This window comes from Bidens hawaiensis, unplaced genomic scaffold, assembly GCF_021521415.1.
Source record: "Bidens hawaiensis isolate Kalapana, Puna unplaced genomic scaffold, B.hawaiensis_p1.1 tig00014370_1, whole genome shotgun sequence".
NCBI lineage: Eukaryota > Viridiplantae > Streptophyta > Magnoliopsida > Asterales > Asteraceae > Bidens > Bidens hawaiensis.
The window spans coordinates 510,400-535,277 of record NW_027492243.1 but is presented as its reverse complement, the minus strand read 5'-3'; the positions used below and the strand labels follow the sequence as shown (position 1 = coordinate 535,277).

General features: G+C 39.3%; 1 pseudogene across 1 annotated transcript; it reads right to left on the bottom strand.

The window, feature by feature from the left end:
* Positions 1–10,940: 10,940 nt before the first annotated feature.
* On the bottom strand, positions 10,941–19,496 carry LOC143546527 (disease resistance protein RML1B-like; annotated as a pseudogene). Its single transcript, XR_013137602.1, has 13 exons — positions 19,036–19,496; positions 17,343–18,445; positions 17,161–17,231; positions 16,785–17,009; positions 16,016–16,686; positions 15,334–15,932; positions 15,132–15,232; positions 14,718–14,951; positions 13,969–14,088; positions 13,664–13,795; positions 13,098–13,417; positions 12,834–12,966; positions 10,941–10,976 (listed from the first exon to the last, which is right to left on the bottom strand). The product of XR_013137602.1 is annotated as a disease resistance protein RML1B-like (transcript).
* Positions 19,497–24,878: the final 5,382 nt, after the last annotated feature.

The window sequence follows — 24,878 nt, the reverse complement described above, 5'->3', positions numbered from 1 at the left end:
CTTTTGGGTAATCATTGAGATTTGCTGTTTATCAGTTATTGATTTTGGTCATCAACGATTAGGATTGAGTTCTTAGTGTCATTGACCTAGTTATCTTTAACCAAAAACTAATATTTCATCATTGCCTAAGATTATAATCAAGTAGATTATTGTTTAGCTGTGTCAATCAATTGGATTAAGTTCTAACGATCATCATAGTCAAACATTTAGTCTTTTGGTTTATTGATTCAAACAAAGAGTATAATTCAATAGGTTTAATCATTTATCCAATTGGCTTCAAAACCTGAACCCCGGAGTTTGGTTGCTTTTAAATCATTGTTTACAAATACAAATATTTTAAGCCGCTTGACATCGTTTGTCTGCTTAGTATAATTAATAATTAAAGTATTAATCTTGATTAGCACCTTCCACTGATTCCCTGTGGATTCGACATCTTATTTGCCCTAGCTAGTGAAGGTATTTTATAAATGTTTTTGATTGACCTTTAGATTTATAACTGTTTTTGATTGACCTGTCGATCAAATCATTTTGATCGATGTCGAAAGGTCAATCAAAAACATTTATAAAATACCTTCACTAGTAAGGGCAAGTAAGGTGTCGAATCCACAGGGAATTAATGGAAAGTGCTAATCAAGATTAATACTTTTATTATTAATTATACTAAGCGGACAAACGATGTCAAGCGGTTTAAAAGATTTGTATTTGTAAACAATGATTAAAAAGCAACCAAACTCCAGGGTTCAGGTTTTGAAGCCAATTGGATAAATGATTAAACCTATGGAATTATACTCTTTGTTTGAATCAATAAACCAAAAGACTAAATGTTTGACTATGATGATCGTTAGAACTTAATCCAATTGATTAACACAGCTAAACAATAATCTACTTGATTGTAATCTTAGGCAATGATGAAATATTAGTTTTATGGTTAAAGATAACTAGGTCAATGACACTAAGAACTCAATCCTAATCGTTGATGACCAAAATCAATAACTGATAAACTGCAAATCTCAATGATTACCCAAAAGTATGTTCAAGCACACAAACAAAATCCGAAAATAAGGTTTAGAGTACCAACAATCCAATGAACAACTCAACCCTACACCCGGAGCTGGTCACGAGTGGTTTAGCCTAGCTTGGTGGTCTTGAATAGCTTCTTTGATTCTTGAAGAGATGATCCCATGGATGATTCGGGTGATTAGGATGTGTTAGAATGGTGGAAAGATGTTCAAAAAATGTCCAAGTATGTTGTAATATCCAAGATAGGCGGCCTAGGGTTGAACCGGGCTTAAAATAGTCAACAAAAACATAAAAATCGTGTTTTTCCGCCCAGGCCACCGTAGCCTATGGTCTCCCCACCGTAAGCTACGGTGGGACCGTAGCCTACGGTCATCAGCCACTGCTTTACGGTGACAGCCCCTTTGCACTGTTTTGCCCATAACTTCTTCGTTATAGCTCCGTTTTACGCACCGTTTTCGGCCACGTCTTTGTCTTTAAATTCTCTATCATTCCATGCAATAAAATCTATAGTTCCACTCCATTTCATATGCGCCAATTTAGCTCCTTTAAGCTCCGCTCACCTGTAAACGTAAAACCACTCAAAGTAATCGTGTCCAAGGCATATAAACACATAAAATACACGATATAACTTACTTAACACACATTATTTCACCCACACATCACATTCCCACACTTATCCTTTTTCGTCTCGAAAAAGATTTACAATGAAATCAGAACCGGAAACTGTTTTTACTAAATACTCAAATTATTTTTATTATTAACAGATAACACAAAAACCGCGATTGCCGATATTGCTATCAACTTAAACCCATGCCCTAATACTTACCAGGACAAATAAGGTGTGTCAATTTCATTAGTTTATATGATTAAATGGAACCCACTCATCAAGGCCCTGAAGTCGCCTTACCATGCTTCATTATGGTTTTACCGAGCCAGACCACCCCAAATTGACTTAAACCTTAGAGCTAGATGATCAAAACTATGCACAACCATATGTACCATTTTAAGCCCATATGTAATAGCTAAAACAATCATGGATATTTTATCGAACCAAAACCTAAACTTAAGCATCAAAGTATACCAGAATGGCCATTAGATACGATTAAGGTACAATTATGTAACTAACTAGCAAATAGTCCCCACTACATGGTATACCCACGTTATCAAGCAACACCCCAAAGTCCATCTCCATGGGTGAGTATGCACGAATTCATATGTAGGTCTTACATATGACGTGTCCCGTGTGGTCCGTTTCTTAATGGTAATGAGACGCGAGCACGGGGACTCCATATGACTAACAACGTGGATGATCAAGTCAGTAGTGTAATTGTACTTTAAAAGCACATAATGATCATGATTAATGACTTATATTTGGCAGATAAACTGCGGGTTTGCTCTTTGAGCTCTTTTAATATTCATAAATCTACTTAGGAGATATGAATACCTAGATGATATACCGCATAAAGACCCATGGTCTCCGAATCCTAGAGCATCCCATCAATACAGGATTTAAGGTTATAAAACCATACACCTATAAAGCGTTAACCACTTAAACTAGAAGCATTTTCGTTACGTTTGTATCACAAGCCATCTAGCATACTCTAACGTTAAGCCTATCCAAATAACGTTCAATAGTCTATTCATATTTTAAAAATTTCTTTTGGTGATCAAATCAAACAAAAAGGCTTGAGTATGGCCCGACCTTTCATCCCAGTCCTTACACAGGCTTAGCTAAATAAACAAAACCCGAAGGCGTTTCCCACTAACATCAAGCAATTAAAGGTTCAATTATGTCAACAGCCGAACCGTCCTTTCATTCTTAAAGGCTGAGCCTACCGACACATCCCAAATTAAGTGTGTTACTGTTCTTTTATAATTATTATTATTATTATTATTATTATTTTTATTATTATTATTATTATTATTATTATTATTATTATTATTATTATCCGAATTCCATTCCGACACGACAATGTTCTGACCTGACCACTTTTGACTCGAACCTGTACCAGACACGAACCAAACTAAATTAACCCTTTATTGTATTGACTCTTGCCGACCCTAATTTGGTTCTACACATGCCCCGAGCTCGCCCTACTCGGCTTGCTACTGACCCTAACCGGTAATCATATAATATGCTAATTTTTTAAGTTAAAAAAGTTTAGCAATACCATTATCAAATTAAAGAGAAAAAAGTTTTCATTTTTATGGTGTAATTTTAAAAAAATAATAATGTGTGAAAAGGTTATGGTTGTTAAAAAGTCACGGTGGTAGTTAATTTTAAATAAGGGTTAAATATGCAACTATTATATCAATTAACAAAAGTTGATTGAAGTTTAAGAAATAAACTTGTAACTATTTTGTACGAAATAAACTAAACGCACACGATGATACTGTAAGGCCCCACCCCCGGGTGCCCTACTTTCTTGCTGGTTGGATTTACTCATTCACATAATTCGTAAAATCAGAGTTAATGAAAACATTTCGCTGAATTAAAAGTCATTCATTCATACATATCATAAACATCTTGTCTTAAAATAACATAACATAAGTCTTAAACATAAAACATAAATGACACGGGTGTCTTCTTCGTAGCGATGCCAGTTTTCCTCTTATTTGCCACGTGTCCTCATCAAGCAACTTGCCTCATTCTATTTGCCTGCGTTGATGTGTGTCTAATAACCCTATAAATATGACCCTCACAACTAAGCTTTAATATTAAAACGAAAATCCTAAAACCACACACAACCGGCAAGTGTACCGATCGCAAGTAGTATAGACTTAGGAAGTCCGAGTATCGAACACGTGGACACGTCGGAACGCTAAAGATCACTAACCCTAGACAAGACCTACCTTAGAATAATAATTATATTGATTTTTGATTTTTAAATACTTAACTGAACTAACTAGACTGACTAACAAAATTTACCAAAAATAGAAAACTTAACGGGGAACTAACTGTGTTAACTTAGGAATGGAGAAAAACGTCTACCTAGGTCTGAATCAAATTGTAGGCCTAACAAGCTAATGGATTGAATGAATTCAAGACACCGGTTCCTAAAGATGACACGACTAAGGATCGCTCGGGCTCACTGGATTACCTCTCGGTCTCACACAACAAACCTAAACTACTCAAAATCGCCTAAAACGACCAAACCGGGAAACAATTGCTAACGTGTTCTAATGAAGGATCACCTCTCGGTCTCACCAACACTCGACCCTAATGGCAATGAATACTACACAACCAAGGATAGAGGAACAATTCAACTTAAACCAAAATAGATCAACTAGTCGCTCAAAACTCCTAAACCTGACAAGAAACGAACTCGCTCTCGCGCAATCCTTATTCTAGCATGCAAAGGTAATGAGACAACCCTAACTTCCTATCACCTCTCGGTCTCAAGGAAGGTTTTTAACCGCTGTACTTAATCCAATAAATCATACAACAAAACCCTACGGTTGTTCCTACCGCAAACAAACCCTAAACACAAAGTCTAGAATCAAACAATGCACCGATCAATCAATACAAAACTAATCAATCAACACACGAGGTTTATGCAATGAATCACCAAAATTTCCAGCCCTTAAACACAACCTATTTCATGTCTAAATCAAACTTTACAATAGCAATTCAAGTCTATCAATCAAACAATCCAAAAAGCTCATCAAACACTAACAAGAATCATCATTCCTAGGTAGAACTAACAAGTCTAGCCAATAATCATCTTTGGACAGCCATGAACATTAAATAAAAGCATCATTAAACTCATATTAAACATCAATTCAAACATTCAATAACCAATACTAATCAATAACAAGTCAATATCCCAAGTAATTGCAAAACTACTAATCAATTGAACAAGTAAATCAAAGTATATGAACAATGAAAAAGATGTAAGGATATGAATGAATTCCGGGCTGTTCTTGGCTGCTACAACTGATGAAAAACCTTCCCGAGGCTTGGTTCTTGTGTCTTCTTCCTTCCCTAGCCGCTACACGATCAAACCCTAGCTCCAAAAAACTTTTTCACTTTTTCTTTCTTTCCTCCTGCTGCCGATCGGACCAGTATCCAGCCCCTAGGGTTTTTATTTTTTTATATAATATAATATAATATGGTCTTGGGCCTCCATGATGCATACGGGTCGGGCCTTGAGCTTTGTCTTGAACTTGTATGCGTAAAAAGGCTCGTAGAATGCTCGAAAAGTCCCGGTTTTCTTCTTTCTTTCACCCAAAACCTACAAGATTAATAAATATATGTAAAACCTATCTAAAACAAGTTAAAACATATAAAATATAATATAATACGTAGATAAAACGTGCGGAAAATACGAGTGTTTTACAACACATCATGCGTGCATACTAAAAGTCAGCTACGCTGAGTGAGTTCTAGTTAATTAACATACATACATTCACTTACTTACCAATACCATCCGAAGACACGTATTGATACTTACTCGTTCATCTAACATTCGATCATACATACATACATACATTCGTACATTCATACTTTTATACTTCATACAGATAACATACCTCGGATACAATAAAGATCTGCTCCTCACTTACCTTGGATATTATAAGGGTCCAGTCCCTACATACCTCAGAATTTATAAGGATCCGGTGTCCTTCATACCTTGGGTATTATAAGGGTCCAGTACCCTACATACCTCGGAATTTATAAGGATCCGGTGTCCTTCATACCTTGGATCTCCTCAGAGTCCAGCCCTACTTACCTTGGATATTATAAGGGTCCAGTGCCCTACATACCTCGGTTATTATTAGGCCCGGTGCCCTCTAACATGCCATATCATATTAACTTCATTACATTTCCTTTCTAATTCCTTCAATCATAATTAATATAACATTACGTGCATACTAGTTAATCAATCCATAACATTCACATTCATACACAAACATACATCTATTATACACTTACCATTTAAGTTAATTGTATAATTCTAAACACATCGTAGTATGCACACAGCCCCGAAAACATAACACATAAAAGGGGCTAGAACTCACCTGGATCCTGTTACGTTCACCGTTAATAGTAATTCCCTTCTTGAGCTGTGCACGGCTAACTGTTTAAAATATATATTTCGTTAATTAACCGTTTGCCAACTAACATAATTACTTAAATTTGTATTTATTAGTCTAGCGTACTTGGTAAGTTAGGCTCGTTTGTTTGGGCTAACAAATCTAACGAAATAACTTCATTTAATGACAGTGTATATCCTTATTTACTTATTTCTTTCCTTTATTAATATTATCTTTCTTTTTACTACTTCATTTGTCTTAGAACATATCGGGTCTTAGATCAACTTGGAATGACCCAGTTCGCATCGCATGAATTCCCATTTCGCTTCACATGATTCTGTTTCGCTTCGCATGATCCTGTTTCGCTTCGCATGATCCTATTTCGCTTCGCATGATTCTGTTTTGCTTCGCATGATTCTGTTTCGCTTCGCTTGTGCCTGTTTCGCTTCTGGGACTGTTTCTCCTACGACCTTTTGCACCAGCCTAAGTGGCTTCCACCAACTTGCCTTCCATGCTATTGTTATTATTATTGTTATCTTAGCTTTCGTTAGGTTTATAAATATGAACGAGCCGAACTTAACGAATGAGTCAAACGAATCCGACTCCTAAAGTTCATCTTTTAATACCAAGTTTATATTTTTATTAACTCTTAGGCCCCGATCTATAGTTCTACCAATTTTCATGGCGAACCGATATCAAATGAACCACTTTTACACTACAAACGTACCTTAGACGGAATCCGGTTTAGAGTTTGGTCTTGTCACAAACTAGATCTTGTTCTTCCTTGTCGTTTGGATGCGAGAATCACCCAAACGACTTGGATCTCGTCCTTTGGTTTCAAAGTAGGGAGAGTGTGTGTTGGTAAAAATGGAAAGGTAGGGAATTATGAGATCTAGGGTTTTAGGAAAGGTTTAAGGGGTACTTATACCCATAATTCATGGACCTTAGGCCCATTAATTCACCAAGTCCATGTTTTATTGCTAAGTCCATATCCATTAAGCCTACCATCTTTCATTTTAATTATAATTTATCATTCTATGATGATTAAATAACAAACTTTATTTAAATATTTCTTTATTTATTATTCCAAAAGTTAGACGTTACAGATACCCTAAAGACAATATGCCTATAAAAATTTCAAAATTTTGTGCATTACATGCTGTAGATTTTGCATGAATCTTATATCTCTAAAAACTTAAGCGTTCTCTCACTTAATAACAGGTGAGCGCCCATGTGATGCGGCGGGGTGCTCGCACAAACACTATTGAACGCGACTGGTTTGGTTACACTTGTTATGTGGCACTAGGCACGTGTTGGTCGGTTGTGGTACGTGTAAATAATGTCATCCGCGTAACTGGTGCTTGAATGCATGTAACCAGTGCCAAAAATCAAGAAGTAAAATTGAAATATACAACAATTTCAATTAAATTATTTTTAAACCAACCTATTTTAAATTGAATCCTATTCCGACCTAACATCGTTCTAACCCAAAACCGGTTCTAAACTGGCCCCTTTCAACCCAAAACCCGTTCCAACCCTACTTGAGCCAAATCGGATCTTTTTTGTATCAACTCGTTCCGACCCTAATCCGGTCTGACATATGACCCGAGCCCTCCTGACTCGATTTGTTTAACTGTATATTATATGAGCAAAGACAATATTCCCCCTCTTTAAGGTTGTATCTTACGCTTTGTGGGTTGTAAAACTTTTAAAAGTGTGCTCTTGATTTTGTCCATCACTCATCTTTTAAACAAAGTTACACTCTCAGCCCTCGATCTTTAAAAATATTTACAGATTTAAACCCGAATGGTATTTACACACCGAATCCAAACACTCGGTTATATAAGTTTTTTTATGTCGGTCTCAACGTTAAAGAAAAATAGACTTTAAATGAAATAAATAAAAGAAAAACGAGTAAAAATTCAGTGGGTTCTCGAGCTCTTTAAATTGATCATTCCAGTGTAGCTCGGCTGAGACTTCGGTTTAGGAAACAAGGGCTCTTGAGTTTGTGCTTGAGTTGCCCTTGTGAGAGTTTCCAACAATTCTTGGAACTCCTTGATTGGAATTCTGTCCCATGTGCCTCTCTCCACTAGACTTGCTTCCTTCTCCCTTAGAAACTTCGGTGACTCGGATATCATTTGCTGACTTGGATGGGTTGGTGCATTCTTTAGAAAAGTGACCTGGCTCATTACAGTTGTAACACCCGAGCTTTTCTTTATCAAACCCAATTCTTTTGGCATCAGAATCTCTGGAACTATCCTTGCCATATTTCTTCATGAAGTTAGTGGCACGGTGAACAGCCATGACCATCTGATACTTCATATCCATTTTCTTGAGATCATTCTTGTTGTGTCATTAAAATCACCTTGTTCAAATGATGGGGGCAAAATTTTTCCCTGTAGCAACTCTTTATGACTCGAGAGAAAAGCATGAACCGATGCAATGTTTGAGTCATTGATGAGTGGAACGGTGTAGGAGCAGCTAGAGTTGGGTTGACTCTTGGAGGTAGAATTGATTCCATGGGATTTCAAAGCTTACTCAACAACTTTGTTTACAACATCTTGAATGGATCCCGAACTGGATGAAGCAGATGAGTTTGTAGCAGAGATGAAAGCTGTGTTTTGAGTGGGCAGAGTTGCAGCAGTTTTGGCTCCAGTCACAGGATACATGTTGTGATGAGATTGACTGAAAAATTCAGATGTCATTGCTGATCCTTTTGTGATGCCAGCTTGGTTCAGTGAACTCAAATGATTATTCATTCACATCTGTTCATCTAAATCAAATGACTTGATAGTAGAAATCAAGTCTTGAGTTAAAGTGGCATTGAGATTTGTGGTTCTCTTGATTGTAACAGTGTTTGTGCTCCAAGAAAATGGCAAAGAGTTCAATACTTGTGGTTTGATTCAGATGTATTAATGACAACCTCTGCACTTCTCATTCGAGCCAAAAGTTTCTCAAATCTCTTTATAATATCACCAACACTTTCTCTTCGTCTATGATTGAACATGTTGAATACCTCTTTTAACGCAGCCCTGCGGCTGTCCCTCATTTCAGCATTCCCTTCAATCTTTTCAACAAGAGCATCCCATAAACCCTTTGCAGTTGTGTGTTCTATAAGTGTTTGAGTTACTTCATTTGATAAACACACAATTAGGGCAAGGAAAGCTCGTTCATCTTCTGCTAAAAGCAATCTATCATTATCATCATAGGCTTCAAATGGTTTTGGTTCAGGTCCTGTTATAGTTCCAACCATAGGAATTTGAGGACCAACTTCTAAAGACCTTAAGAGACTAGCATCAGTCAACTTGATAAAGTTCTTAAACCTCCTTTTGAAATCAGTGAAGTTACTTTCCCAGGTCATAAACTTTGGAGGCTTAGTGGTCGTTCCGGCCTCACTCTCAAGCAACAAATAACTTTTCAACAACTCAGAGTCAGTAGCCATGATGCAAAACAATTTGTAGTAGCAAAAATATTTAATATCAGAAAAATCACAAGTCCAGAGTATTCAAATCGCACGAAGATGCGATTAGAAACTTTTCTTCATACAAATCGCATTAAAATGCGACGCTATTGCTTTCAGAGTGAAACAAATCGCATGAGCATGCGATGCGATTTAATTGAAGATGCGATGTGATTGAAATTTCAGAAATGCGATGCGATTCAAATTCCAAGCGAGGCGATTCAAGTTTCTTGTGCGATGCGATTCGAAATTCCTAAGTGATGTGATTACTTTGATGTGATGCGATTCCTTTAATTTTGGAAACTTAATCTTTCTTGAAACTTGCACTTGTACTTTGTATCAACTTTGGCAGATTTTCAGAAGTACACTAACCATCACTTTAGGAAATGCGATTGGAATGTCTTGAACACACCCTTTCAAACAGTAAACATGGAACATACACACAATCACCCGTAAATCTTTGTATTTTTCACCAAGAAACCTGTAAACACATGTTGTTTTCTTTTAGAACCTGTAATCTTTTGATATTTTCTTTTAGAACACGTGGACACACAAATTTCTTCACAAACACTTCTTGAAACTCACAAGCAAGATCAAAACCCAAGGTTGTGATCCAAGAACCTCAACTAGTAGAGCTGAAAGCTCTGATACCAATTGTAGGTCCCAAAACGACCGGATCTAATGCGCGAACGGATTTTGCACTGATAAACGTTCGAGACGGGTGTGATAAATCAAACAACCGAACAAATAATATAAAGAAAATATAATAATGAACGATCTTGTTATCGGTTGCAAAAGATTATAATATTAAACGAACCGACCCCACCCAAGGGGAGCTCCCCTTAGGTGGGTGATTTACACCATGAAAGACACACAAAATAGAAATACAAGTCCCTATTTATAGCTAAACATAACATATTATAGAAGCATTATCCCATTGAAGCTAAGCGCGTGCTGAAGCCCTTGTTTCGTGTCCGGTTTTATCGCCGACATAAATTATTAACTTGACCGTATAATGGTTTCGTAATTTGATATTGCAAGTCACAACTTTTTGGCCTTACAATCACCCCTTTGACTTATGATATCAAAACTTTGTCAAAACGTGTCTCGTATTTTCGCAACTCAACCTGATAAACTGGAGCTTCTTCAATCACCCCCTTGAGGTATGATCTACCTAATTCATTCATGAAGGAGTTCTCGCCTCTCTATTCATCTCGGATCTTTAAGCATTATAGGTTAAGACAAGCTCGACGAAATACCGGGGACAATGATCAAGTGACAAACCTTATTATTTCCCTTTTAAGCGCATTGAAAATAATATGAAAATAATTCGCTTTGAACAAGGTCCAACAATGATGAAAAACCCGATCAATTTTGACTTTCTTTAGTTTGGTCAACTCGATTATCAAACTCCCTTAAAAACTTAACCCTGAAAACCGGTCCATTCAAACAAAAATATCTGGCAAAAAAAAAAAAAAAAAAAAAACTTAAGATGGTTCATAACATAACAGCTTAGGCCCAATTTCAACATGGCACTCGGCCCAAAAACAGCCCATTTTCCAAACACTTCGTTTGCAAAAGTCAGCCCAATATTAACCTAAATAAGGCATTTTCCAAACACTTCGTTTCCAGAAACATGTTGTCACCAGATTTATGATTAATTGTGTGACTAGATTTTTTAATTAATTATGTGTTGCAAAGTTGCAAACCCTATCCATCCAGGTTAGCCGCCAATGGAAACAAACAAATCTGACCCTACCATCCTTACTGACATCCTCATTACCGGCCACCCTCGCCAGAAAGTCATGCTCCCACCACTCTCGAAAATCCATTGCCCCCTTCCATCATCACCAAGCGCCACTAGAGACCTTTCTTGCCAGAAAAAAAAATTCCAACCAATCACTCTTCGTTAACACAATACACCCCAACCACCTTCACTCTCTCAACCACCACCGCCGGAAAAGCGGTCGCCGTTGTCTTTTTATTTCCTTCTACATGTTGGCCGGAAAAACCCAGCCACCACCATTACCGCCAGTAGTTACCGGCAAACCCCTCGGTCACATCTTTTTCCAACAGATTCCACGATCAGAAATAACCGACGCTCATGCACATCGGAGTTTAATTTTTAAATCTTCAACCTCGGAATCGTCGTAGGGAAGGACCGTAGGATCGCTAGATTTTCGGTGTATGGAGGAACGGTTCCCGAAACGCCCGGTTCTAGCACTTGTAGATCCCAAAAATCCTGATCTACAAGGAGAAGCTTCAAATACACTTATTTCCCACTTTATTTCCAACTTTATTTTCAAGATCTTCAAACTTTATTTTCAAACTTCAACGGGTCTTTAACGTCTCTGTTCGGGTAATCGCGGAAATAGAACTTGAATATCAAGAGCAACGTTGAATCATAAGATTCGACTTGCTCTGATACCAATTGTAGGTCCCGAGAATGGATCTAACAACTAGTCTTGGATCAATCTACTTAGTGTTTAGCGGATATCACACTAAGTACCCTAGATCTCAGATCTTCCCTTGAGTTTATTATTTTTGGTTTTTTGAGAGGGATAGAGAGAAAAGAGTTGTTGGATGGAGAAGATTATTATCCAAAAACTTCTTATATGCATGATAGACTTGCACCATTTATAGTACAAGTCTCATGCATATTTTCTATTATTGCCATTTAGGCCCAAATGGGCTTACAATATAAATGGCCTACGGCCCAAAGTACATGAGATAATACAAAGACGATAACATACAAGACGAAAAAAATACAAAAGACTATTAATAAACAAAAAATGGCCCAACACCGATACTGAAAGAAAGAAGATTTGTTAATCGCCCACACACGTGCACCAGCTATTGCAAATCAAGACGAAAGTCACGACACAGATCATGATACTAGGGAACAGAAATGTATGCCATATAAAGATATGCAACCAAATTGTGTTTCTCATTCAATACAATGGGAATATATACAAAAACTATCCTATGCATAAGGAGTTTCATTACAACAAAATAGGAAAACACATAACTATATGATTCTATCTAAATATACTACAACAATTTAATATTGATATATTTTTAAACTGAAAAATAGTAATTACATCAAAATAAAGGCAAGCGAGCAACAAGTTGTACCGCTATCCCTTTTGAATTGCAAAACTTAATCTTTTCAAAACTACATTGGCTGATCTTGGAGTTATAGCATTACTATGCATGACCCGTCGAACTCGGTTAGTAACTCCACAACTTCAGGAGCGAGGAAACCAAAAGTGTCAAAAACAAAAGAAATAAATACATGTTGGTTGTCAAGACACACCTTCTCATGTTTAGTCACATTGCATGAAGCAACTTTTAAAGCAGCTTGACCGACTGTGAAACCATTTCTCCCTGAGTCCACCAGAGAGAAAGCCACTGCTAGATCCACACACGTATGCTTTCCTTCTATCCATCTAAACACCAAAATGTCAGCCGGTCAAATAGATGATCTTCCCTCCAACGATTTAATATTCAAATTGTTTTAAGAATTGGGTGGGAAACCACTTGTATTGCTAACAATGCCTTCCATTAAAATCCTTCTTACATCACCGAACAGGCGGATTTTTTATTTTTTGATCGTCCTTTGTGTGCCTCACCATCCTTCTCAGATTCGTCACCAGGTTTGCCTTCTGTTTCTTGTTGTTCAGCGAGTCTTTCTGAGGCAGGTCCAACACTTGAGAAATCTATGTCCGCAATCGTACTTGCACGCATGATCGATGTCTCAGGATCAACATCCCCTATGACAGTTAACTTCCCCTCTCGTTTATCGTAATCAATTGATTCAATGCCTCTAAGTTCTTTCAATGCTTTCATCATCTTGCTCCTTTTATTTTGACTGCTTATGTTCACTGACAGCACAATTTTCTGAAATGTACAATGTTATTATAACATGAATATATAGGTTCAGATAATAGTGCCAAAAAAATATTTAATAAAAAGGGAATGAAAAGAACCAATAAATATGTCATGAAAAAATTTTCAAATTAAGATATTAGCTTTGTTTTCACTGAAAACTCTACTTGTACTTATGCAATGAGAAGAGGGAGAAATAATCCCGTATGTGGATTGTAGTATAATCTATGAATTTCTATAAGTTAAATGCTAAATTACCTTACTTTCTTGACCACCACTAACTTCACTTTCAACCATAGATTTCAATCCCTCTTCATGTGGGGGTGAATCAGACTCCTTAATCTCATCAGAACCAATTGCTTTAGATACGCCCTTACTCTCTTTTTCTTCCTGAATGAATAACAAAAAATGAGAACAATCAAATTAATTTTCTTTCACTTTTCCTATGAAGATAAAAAAACAACAAAATATACCTAACATGCCACATGAGGTACATTTTATTACTGGTGAATAGTTCTTTCATTCCTATTATGGTGTTATCTAATAAGTCAAAGCTTGTGTACCTTTGCTTTAATTCGATTGAATATGTAAGGGTAAGTTTTATCTGAAGAAGGGTCGCTGTTATCCCATTCACCAAATTTTGCGGACTGCCTAATCCGTAGATTGTAACTCAAATTTTGTTCCTGAAAAATAACCAAGAAAAACATTTATGAAGATGGGACTTGAAGGATTCCTTTAGTCTTAGTTCCAGGTTAGTCTATAGGTTGTCTTCGATACTTCCTTGGCTTAGAGGTATCTTGTTCTTCACAAGAATACTTCTCTGTCAACGAAAGTACATATGTGTTTGATATGCTGAGTGGTTTACTGGGTTACAAACCAGTTAATAGTTCAATGCTTCCTACAAGGAAGCTCCTTTCAAAGAACAGGTGCCTAATGAAGCTTAGCCTCTATAGAAACCGCTGATAGATTTTACTTGCATTAAGTTAGGCATGATTAACATCTATGCTCCAATGTATGGAGGAGTGTTAATTATTTATAGCTATTAAGTTTGTTTTATTAGTTCTCCATTATAATTTATTTAGGTATTTTTCCATTACTTTTATACTAATAAGTAAAGAAGAGTTTGTGTTCTGGTTTATATGTGCTTCAATATGGGTGTATTTCACATTTTCACCAATGTGCAGGAGGAAAAGAGGAGGTGGTTGTGGAGTTTACGTACATAAGTGAAAAGACTAACTAAATATGTTGCTAAGCAGCCAAATCTGAAAGTCAAATTTGAAGGCCCTTTGGCTTGAAAGAGAACCATACTTACGCGAGGGTAAGGATCGGATTCCTCAACCGTTATGTCATCAAAAGAAGATACAAAATCGTCAACTATCTCATCGCCAGACTTGATTTCCTTCTTGTCACCTACGTCCATTGATTCATCAGTTAATTCAGATCTTATGTCAGATTTCATTTCCCCCTCAAGCAAGCTTAATGTGAAGGTTGCACTTTTAGCATCAATAGATGATTTAGACATCTCCGCGATATCATAAACGTCCTCCTGTTCATAAAAAGCAAAACCCAAATTGTTACTGCTTGAAACCATATTAACATGCGTAGTACTGAAAAGGTTAATCTACTCACTTATGTCAACTTGTATAATATTCAAGAAGGGGAATATCAAACTTAATAAACATATAGTGATAAATTTGAGTTGTAACTTGTAGCAGATCAAACTTACCAATTGAGGGCCATGAATGATACATTTAACAGTTTTCAACTCTATAAATGATGGATCATTAACCTGTTTCGGCCGACCAGTCTTTCTCCATCCTCTTACCTCTGTAATATTAAAAAAGGGAAAATTATGAGAAACTCTCTTTACTGCACCTTAAGATTTAATAAAAACACAAAAGTTAGCTTGACACGATCAAGGGATATACCATTGTAGTCAATGGTTTCACCAGCTAAAATTCTAAACCAATCTGGAGTTAATCTGCCAACTTCCATTAACTCATAGAAATCACATCGACAAAGATAGTAGGATCCTGTGCTTAGTTCAAATCTAGACAAATCTCCTCCCAGAACTTCTTCCCATCCCATGTTATATTCCCAGGTTTCATGGTCAGAGCACACAAGGCTCACACCACATCCATGTACCTCCATTCCACTCATTACAACAATAGAGACTTGAACTGTGTCTCCAGTTTCCAATGTGCTTCCAATTGGCCAATAGCTTAACCACACACATACTTTACCAATTTCAGGTTTGCCAAAGACTTTAGGGTTGTACATCAAATCAACAACACCGTTGCTGGTACTGATTTTACAAAACCAAACACAGCTTTCACCTGATATTGTGTACTTAAAAGTTACATTAATTCCTTCGAGCTTTTTATTTTCGGGACAAAAAGGGATATCAAAGGTCAAAGATGATGATTCCGATGCATACTTTGGTATCATGTTTGGATCCTCTATATCTGGCAGAGATATGCTCATTATACCGAATTCGTACAACATTTGTGTCACACAAACCAAAAGGCTCAATCATTCTATTTGATTAGTTAGTTTGCGCATTGTACACAAATGATGTATTTCAAAGACAAACAACGAACCTGGATGTGCCAACTTCTGCCCAATGTGAGCTCATCATCACCAACAAGGCACACCTCATGGTTTTGATAAACTTGAAGCCACTTCATGTGCCTCAAATCAGTTTCATCCAGTTTAGCTATTGGTACCAATTTGACAAAGCCTTCAACTTCATACAAATTAATACATCCTTCATAACCGAACTCTTGCAAGGTGAATCGATGCGACTGGAAAGTTATTTTTACCAGTGACCGACAGTCAAATATATACAATTCTGCAAGTGTATCAGGGAGACAAAGACATTTAAGTCTATAGCAAAAACTCAGGTCAAGAACCCGAAGATTTTCAAGATGATTATAACAAGGCAAGGATTCAAATAGACCGTTGCCCATATTTAAGTACTGCAAATACCGTTGAGAGCTGAAATTTAAAGGAAAAGAACAAGCACAATCAAGATTGCAGTCTTTGAGGAACAACCGTTGTAATGAAGCTGCAAACAGATTTAAATGCCCGGATAGGTTTTTACACCCTGTCATGTTCAATAATGCAAGACTTGAAAGGTCTCCAATGTCTTTACAAACCTTAACCAAACTGAAACAGTTCCAAAGAATTAACGTTTCAAGATTAGGGATCTTAATGATGTTGCAGATTTCAACAAGTTTTTGTGAGTCTTTAAGATTCAAAATCTTCAATGACTGAATAACCTGTATCAAAAGTTACATAAATTTTTTTTTATCACCATAAAGTTTAAAAAAGATCATTAAAAACCAAGAACCAAAAAATAAGATACTGGATTCACTACCGTAGGGGGCTCAAATACTTCCAAGCTGCTATAGCTCATATCTATAGCCACCAAGTTTCCCATGAACAAGTCTGAGGGTATAGTTCTTAAATGGAATCCAAGCCAACATAACCATCTTAAATCTTTGGAAAAGTTATCATAGGATCCATTGAGTTCCACAAAATTTAGTTGGAGCAATTTTAGGCTATCCATATTTTTAAGTGCATCTGTTTTAAGCTCAGATGACTGCAAATTTATCAAGAAGAGAGTTAGTAAGGTATGATGCACTCAGGTATGTCATGCACCCCAGCATGCATATTCAAGAACCAAATTGCATCCCTGCTTAACACCAAAATATGTAAAATCCTAAATCAGAGCTTTGCTTATTCTATATTACCGTAAATGCAAAATCCTCTTTCGGTAGCATTTTCATGTCAAGTGCTAAACCCTCTATCATTTTTTGAGCCCTAAAAGGAAAAGATATAAAGAAAAAGATATGGAACTACATAAGGTATATGAAATAGGAGGACATAAAAGAGAATGTAAACAAGCTTAAACATATAGATACAAAACATCTTACCTTTCCATTGCTCAATATCTTATAAGAGTCGCTACTAAGCCACACTCTACTACGTTTTGCAAGGAGTTTTGCTGATTCCCGACGGACTATGTTTTTTCCCATCTCTTGAAGCAATCTATGCATCATCAGTTTTTTGTTTGGTGAAACAGAAATAAGACATCTGTCATACAAAGTTTTGATCCCAGATGTTGCCGAGTAATCAGGCTCCAATATTTTTACCACATAATCCACGTCTATGCCAACAAAGAAACAAGCCATATGCAAAAACAACTCCTTCACAGTATCACATGGCAATGACATATAGCTTTTTTTAAGTACAACTTGAATTCGAGAATCGATATCTTTTCCATATAAGCTTAATAAACTTTCCCAATATGGGCCGGCATTGTTCTTGAGCACAGACGAGCCTAACACTTCAATAGCCAGTGGATTTCCTTCACAAAGGTGTACAGCCTTTTGTAGTAGTAACTTATAACCCGAACTCGGGATTTTAGATCCAAATGCATGAAGACTTAAAAGCTCTAACGACTCATCATCATTCAATAGTCTCATTTCATACTTTTGGCACCTCCATGATGACTTATGAAACCAGTTAATTGTCTTTTATCTAGTTGTAATTATAATCTTGCTTTGTGCATTAATTTTCCCAGTTCCAAGTAAAGCAACTAACTGACTATGTTCAACAATGTCATCAAGAACAATGAGTGTCCTGTTCATTTGCAAGGCATCTTCAATCATACACGTCCCTCGAGAAACACCAGGAATTTTTCTCTTTTTTCCCCCTAAAATATCTTTAATAAGATGTTCCTGTAGTTGTAGTAAATCATTAGGACCTTTACATCTGGTGCCGATGTCTTCAATAAAACTCACGTATTCAAAAGTTCTCCGATTTGAGTTGAATATATATTTGGCCAGTGTGGTTTTCCCACTTCCACCCATACCATAAATGGCTAAAAAATTAAGATTGGGCTTATCTAACCAAGAACTGATCTCTTTATAACGAGTGGCCATCCCTGTTTTATTGAATGGAAGATGAACTTCTTTGCGATCTAATTTATTGTAAACTGTATCAACAATTTCCTTCAAAAAGCTTGTTTCAGGGCTGCAACAAAACAAGAATACATAAAGCAGCTCATGGAGTACACTAAAAGGGCCACTTTATCCGTCCAAATGTGAAGAACTAAAATGCTTATTAATAACCTTCGAAGTTTGCCCAAAACAGAATAGAAAGATTCAATAAAAATATGCCAAAAAAAGTTAGAAAGTTAACCGATTATCATTATAGTATTAAACATAATTATGTAAATCAAATCTAATAGTGTACACAAAAGGACATAACTCAGCTTAGCATGACCTATTAGAGAATACTATAGAATATATTATTAGAATTTGAGTATTATATTGTTATCATAATTAAGAGATTGTGTTTCCTTTTATTTATCTCATTGTACTTCTATATATAGTTGATCAATAATATATTATATCGTAAGGGGTTTATATTACACTGTTAGAATCATACTAATTTTATGCATATGCAATTACATCATTAATTCAAAACTTCTATAATAAACTAAAAATATACGATTTTTGTCGCTTCAATCGCTAATGATCACTTCTAAATCCTCAATTACTGTATCAACAAAAGTTTACTTTAATAATGATTCAGTAAGAAGAGGGAACAAAGAACCATACCCTGAAAGAGTGAAGCCGGACAAATTAACAACCTCCATAAGAGCTCCCTTCCACAAGCATATGTTCTCATATGTCCACCTAGAAGAAGGTCTGACTTCTATGGCGAAACTTCTTTTCTGTTTCCTAATATCTGCGGGCTTAATATCATAAAAAACAGGTAGAACAATATGATTCCACTCCTTTTTCTGCCTGAGGATGAGCAAAAGCTCGTCGAGGCACCAAGTGGAAGTTGCATAATTCTTTGACAGCACAACTACGGAAGCCCTAGATGCTTTAATTGCTCTCTCAATTTCAGGTTTCAGCTCTTCACCCCTGTTGATTTCTTCATTATCTCTGAAAGTACAAATTCCGGCTCGCTTTAATCCATGATATAGATGGTCTGTAAAAGAATTGCGAGTATCTTCGCCTCTAAAGCTTAGGAAGACATCATAGCTGAAAACTTTAACAGTAGAAGAATCCATAATTGAAGAGGTAGGTCCCAGCAGAGCCCAGTTGGACCCGCAAGACTCACCTTGAACAGGGACGTCTGCGCAACGACCAACTGCTCCCGCAGGACCCACCATGCTCAAAGAACCTTACGCGCAGTACGCCAGCTGTACCCGCAGGGAAAGCCTCCCAATGGTGAAGTACCCCGCCTGTTCCCGCAGTTGCGGATACAAGCCATCAGGGAAGGCTACCCGCACTAACAGCAAGGCTACACGCACAAGGCACTAGCTACTTCAATAGTCACATGAAGGAATGAGCAAGGCGGGAATTCTCCCGCCTAAATGAGCCAGTCCGTATGCTTCTGGAAGATCTTTTGTACTATACCTACTAAGGTATGGGCAGAAGACGATTTGACCAGAACAGCCCGTGAACCAATCACAGGGTGACAGCTCACCGACAACAGTACGAGGAGGAGCACCCTCTAGTACTGTTTGTCACTGTTAGCCGCTGCCTACTCACCAACCCTTACAATGGGACGTGCGCAGCCTACAGTTGGTGGAACAGTGCGTAGCCGGCAGTAAAGGAACAGTGTACAGCCGAACTTGTTACTGTTGGCCGTAGCCTATCCACCAACCAGCATGGCCTGTGCGTAGTCCACTGTTGGTAGAACAGGAATACTATTCAGCCGGCTGTACCTTCTAGAAAACCTACCTTCGGCTATAAATACTCCAACACCTTGGAATGGTAAGGACATGATCTGATATCTCAATCTTATCTAGCAATCTCTTAATATACACTTATATTCAGAGCAATCTAGTCTGATTCTCACGCCGGAGGGTGGTCACAAGGAGGAACCCCCCCCCCCTTCTCAGTGACGAGTTTACGGTGTCTGTTTTGCAGGTCCCCTGAAGAACAACCTTCTCTGCTGGACCTCATCCTCGTGGGAAACATTACTTAACCCCCAGATTATCTATAATCTGCCCAGGGTTCATTTAGTGTTTCTTCATTGGCGCCATCCGTGCATAAAAGCTAGAACTAATTTAGTTTTTTCAAAATTTCTGAAGAAATGGTTAACGTTACTCCGGTCCCAAGGCCAGTAACCGACCAAGAAACCCCGGTAACCACAACCCCAGCAACTGGGGGGAACACCGGCGGTTATACAAATCTTACGAACACTACCCCGACTACCCAAGCCGGGGCAAGTGCAGTAAATATTCCACTGGGGTTCACTGATGCCCAGTTGGAAAAACGAACGAGGGTCCCTCGCCAAACACTAGATCAAGTGAAGGCGTGGGCCGAAGCACGTCAGAGAGAGTTCCAAGCTGAATTGGATGAACGCTTGCGTTCAGTTCAACAGGCTGACGAATTCGGCAGTACTCGCCAACATCTCAATATGAACAGCGAGGGCGAGTACTCAGACGACGAGAGGGAAGAATCCGATACCGACGCAAACCCTCGCCATAAGGCGAAAGGGAAGCGTAAGGAAACGGACTTCCAGCCGAAAAGGAATTTTGGGGTAGCTTTTAAACCAACGAATGCGGAGAGAAACCCGCGTGACTTCTCCAAAACCTTTAGGCCAACTGCTACAAATGCAGGAAAGTCAAAGTTCGCAAGGGACATTGCGGAAGCAATCGCCCCGAGAAGTGCCAAACAAATGTCCAACATTGGCACTTATGATGGTCTATCCGACCCAGACGACCACTTGAACAGATTCATTGCGGGGGCAACCGTCAGTAACTGGACGGAACCCACGTGGTGTTATATGTTCCAGATGACTCTGGTTGGAGCGGCCAGGGCATGGTTCGATCGTTTACCGGTCCACCACATATATGACTGGGCGGACTTTCAGAACAAGTTCAGCCAGCACTTCAGCCAACAGAGGAAATATACTGAAGAACAGTGGACGATCCTCAACTGCGTTAGAGAGGAGGATGAATCTTTACTAGACTTCATCACCTGCTTCAACTCCAAAAAGCTAAGTCTCGGCAACATAAGTGAAGATCTTGTTCGCGCCGCTTTCATCCAAGGCGCCGAATACCCAGAGCTTATCCGCACATTGACGGGTAAGGATGGCATGCCATCAACATGGGATGCCATCATGACGGCGGCCAAGCGCTTTGCCGAGACGGAGAAGCAACTGGGAAGGGATCTTCCCCAGAGTACACACCTCTACACGCAGAGGACAAGAGAGAACAATGTTCGGATCGCCCGGCAGAACAAAAAGAGGAAGCTAGGTATCTGGCAGTCAAGGGTAAACTTTGACACCTCATCCAGCTCTCACCCTCTTGTTGGCGGAAGAAATCACACACACCCTTCAAGCCAAAAGCACCGGTGGACGCCACTCACCAAAAGCGTCACGGAGATATTTGCCACTGAAAAGCTACCATGGCCAAAAGCTCCAATGATCCGAACGCGACTTAATGCGGATCAGAGCAAATCCTGTGACTTCCACGGGACAAAAGGTCATGGTACAGAAGAGTGTACATCCTTGAAGGATATTGTTGAAGCATTCGTCAAGGATGGAAGACTGGCACACCTGGTGGCATCAATCAAGAAGGGAGGAAGGAACGACAACCGGTACCGAGGCAACGGACGAAAGCCCGTTGACATCAGCATCAACATGGTTCATGGTAATATCAGAGGAAGAAAAAGGCGAACGACAGAACCATGTGCGTGGAAGGAAGCTGAGGTGCGCTTCCCGCGAGTGACAGGAGGACCCAGCAAAGAAGGCCCTATCGTCATCAAAAGCCAGCTGGGGCACTACATCACTTCTCGTACTCTTGCTGACAACGGCGCCTCGTCAACGGTAATGTACAGGCAGTTCTTCGACAAGCTAGATGACGAAGACAAGGAACGCCTGGAAACGATCTGCGCCTCGATGGAAGGGTTTGATGGCAGCACAAACACCCCCTGGGTATCCTATCTTTCCCCGTCACTCTTACGGATGGGAAACACTCCCGCACAGAAGATGTGGACTTTGTCGTGATGAGGAAGCCACACCACACATACGACATTCTCTTCGGGAGAGACGGGATGGCAAGATTCAACGCCGTGGTATCCTCAGTCCACGGCATGATGGGATGGCCAACAGCTGAGGGTGTAGCGATGATCACCGGCATTCCCCAGGTATGCATCGCATCTGTCTCATCTAAACCCAAACCAAAGATGGCTAAACCAACCATCACCGAACCAGAAAGATGGGCCTTCAACGGCAAGTACCCTGACCAGGCCGTCTCCATTGGCCCAACAATTGTTGATCCTACACGCACCTTACTCAAGCGCTTATTACAAAAAAACGCTGACATCTTCGCGTGGACACCAGCTGACATGACTGGTGTACCCCGAAGTAAGGCAGAGCATAAGCTCAAATGCAATCCGGCTGTTACGCCGATCGTACAAAAGCGCAGAGTAATGGGGCCAGAACAAACTAACGCGTGTAGAACCCAAGTCAAGGAACTCCTTGACGCAGGCATCGTACGCGTTAGTAGATATCAAACTTGGGTTGCAAATCCCGTTATGGTACCGAAGAATAACAAACAATGGCGCATGTGCATAGATTTCAAAGACTTGAACAAAGCATGCCCCAAAGATTGTTATCCGTTACCCGAAATTGATCTTAAGGTGGACTCGTTGGCACCGTTCCGCCTTAAATGCTTCCTGGACGCGTATAAGGGGTACCATCAAATCCACATGGCCGTTGATGATCAGGATAGAACCGCTTTTCGGACGCCCGATGGCACATTTTGTTACCAAATGATGCCATTCGGACTTAAGAATGCCGGGTCCACATACCAACGCCTGATGGACAACCAGTTTCATGCCCAAATTGGGAGGAACTTGGAAGTCTACATGGATGACTTGGTCATCAAAAGCCCTGACCCAGAAGCGATGTTGTAAGACATCGAAGAGACTTTCAACACGCTCAGGAAGATAAACATGAAGCTCAACCCAAGCAAGTGTGCCTTTGGAATGTAAGAAGGGAAGTTCTTGGGGGTCATCGTCACTAAAGATGGCTTCAGAGCGAACCCTGAAAAGGTCGTAGCCATTATCAAAATGGAATCACCTACTACCATCAAACAGGCTCAGACACTGAATGGACGACTAGTGGCACTTAATCGCTTTTTGGCAAACCACGCGGATAAGTCGTTTCCCTTCGTGTCAACGTTGAGAAACTGTTTAAAGAAAACGCACTTCCGCTGGACACCAGAAGCGGAAGCAGCTTTTCAGGAGATTCGGTCACGCTTGATCGAACTCCCAACGCTCACAGCACCAAAAGCGGGAGAGTAGTTAATCCTATACCTTTCCGCAACAGATAGAGCAACCGGGGCAGTCCTGCTAGTAGAGCGAAAAGGCATCCAGATGCCAATCTATTATGTCAGCCGTATCCTAACAGACGTAGAAACCCGGTACTCTACCCTCGAAAAATTAGTCTTAGCACTTATACACGCTTCACGCAGGTTAAGACGATATTTCCAGGGTCACCCAATCACCATTCTCTCCAACTTCAAACTTGCAAACGTTCTAGGCAAACCCGAGTTATCGGGACGCCTAGCCAAATGGGCAATTGAGTTGGGGGAATACGCGATAAAGTATAAGCCAAGACCAGCCATAAAAGGCCAGGTTCTGGCCGACTTTATTGCAGAAGTGCCTGCATCGCGGGAAAAAGAGTGCCAGGAAGAGGCTCAACCCTCTCCAGCACAAGACATCAATGATGTCTGGCGACTCTACACTGATGGGGCAGCCAATAACGAGGGTTCAGGCGCAGGGCTGAAACTAACCAACCCAGCAGGCCAAGAATACACTTACGCTATTCGACTGGATTTTCCAAGTACGAATAACGAAGCCGAGTATGAGGCATTCTTGGCTGGGCTGAGAATTGCGCGTAAGATGGGAGTGAAAAACTTGGAAGCCCACGTGGATTCCATGTTAGTAGCCAATCAAATCAACGGGACGTACACGGCCGTGAACGACACAATGGCCCTGTACCTCGCACAAGCAAAATCCCTTATGCGCGATTTCAACGACTGCAAAGTTATACACGTCAAGCGAAGTGAAAACAAATCTGCGGATGCGTTAAGCAAGCTTGCATCATTAGCCTTCACCCACTTAGGAAAGGATATCCGCATTGAACTCCTCGAGGCACCTTCGGTCCCGCACAAGGAAATTTGTGTCATCCAAACCGGCACGGAAACGTGGATGACACCAATAATAAAATACCTTGCGGCAGGTACACTACCAGAGTCAAAAACACAGGCAAGAAAACTACGCTGTAAAGCACTGAATTATCAACTCATCGATGACATCCTTTACAGACGTAACTTTCTTGGCCCACTCTTAAGATGCGTAGACAACCAAGATGCTGACTACTTCCTAAGGGAAGAACACGAAGGCATCTGTGGAGTACACGCAGGTCCCCG